Consider the following 1,285-nt stretch of genomic DNA (forward strand, 5'->3'; position numbering starts at 1 on the left):
CTGAGTAAAAGGAAATGGACAGTTCCGAAAGATCACACTCCCCCTCTTTAGTCTGCTCTTACTCAGATATTTAAAGATCAATGCCTGTGTATACTAATAGAAATAGACATTTTTTGATGAAGCCGTATAAAAATATGCAAAAAGGCTGGGTCAATACAGAGTAGTCTGGGAAGAGCCAAGAGTTAAAGAAAGGACATTTTTAATCAAAAGAGGGAAGCTGTCAAACCAAAGGCCTAGTAGTCCCTGAACTACTCTTCAACACAGAATAAGCTGCAAATCTTTAACCACTTCACATCCAGGATCAACAATAACCTTCTCATCACATACATAACTCATGAGGATTCAAAACCAAGACACCTTGACTCACGCACTTAATCCCTCTATTCCTAAGGATGAAATCTGGGCTCTAATTGCCAAAGCCTTCAACAATGGAAAATATAGACTTCTCGAAACACTGTTCAAAAGCTGTTAAAACTGACAAAGTCCAAAGTGCAGGCAAGGCAATTCACTTAGTGGGCACTAAGGAAGGAGTCCTGCCACCTCTGTGTGCACTGGCACAAGGACATGCTCCTCTCTACCCAGCACTGAATAGAACAGTCTAGTCCAGGCTGGAGCTTTGTAAGGGATTCATCAGAATATACATCTTTCCCAAGAGGAAGATGACTAATCCTTGCAACACAGACAACACTAGTGGCAAGTTTGCACCAGCTGAGGACCTCCCATGTAGAAACTTAATTGAAGGCATCAGGGTACTGAGAGTACAAAATAAAAAAACAGTAGCTTCAACACATACACAAACATGGCATTTCAAGTGCCTACGTACTAGGCAGGTCTCATGCAGCAGCAAAAGATTCAGCCAACCTTTTTCTTTTCCTTTGTGTGCAAAACCAAAAGGAGAGAGTGCATTTGGTGATGTAAGAGAATGACCTCTCCCATGCCCCTCTCTGCACATGAGACTTACAGTTTTCTATACAAGTAGGACCAGCCACAAGTAGAGCAAAGGACACTCACAACTTGCCAGGTGCCATAAAGTATGGACATATTTTGTACCAACCAAATGTTTAAAAATTGTATTTTCCATAGAAGACATAAAATTAGTAACTCCATCTAACCATTTCACTGAGTTTTCAACAAAAATGTTTGCCTTCTGTGGCAATTCTCAAAATATTCTTTAGGATTAAAGACATAACCTAAAAAGTTTCCACTTTGTCTACGTGAATGAATCTACAAATGTGCATTTTTCCCTTGAAAATGAGCACCTGAATCTGGCCAATGCAAGTAATGG

The sequence above is a fragment of the Vidua chalybeata genome, chromosome Z (genome assembly GCF_026979565.1).
Source record: "Vidua chalybeata isolate OUT-0048 chromosome Z, bVidCha1 merged haplotype, whole genome shotgun sequence".
Lineage (NCBI taxonomy): Eukaryota > Metazoa > Chordata > Aves > Passeriformes > Viduidae > Vidua > Vidua chalybeata.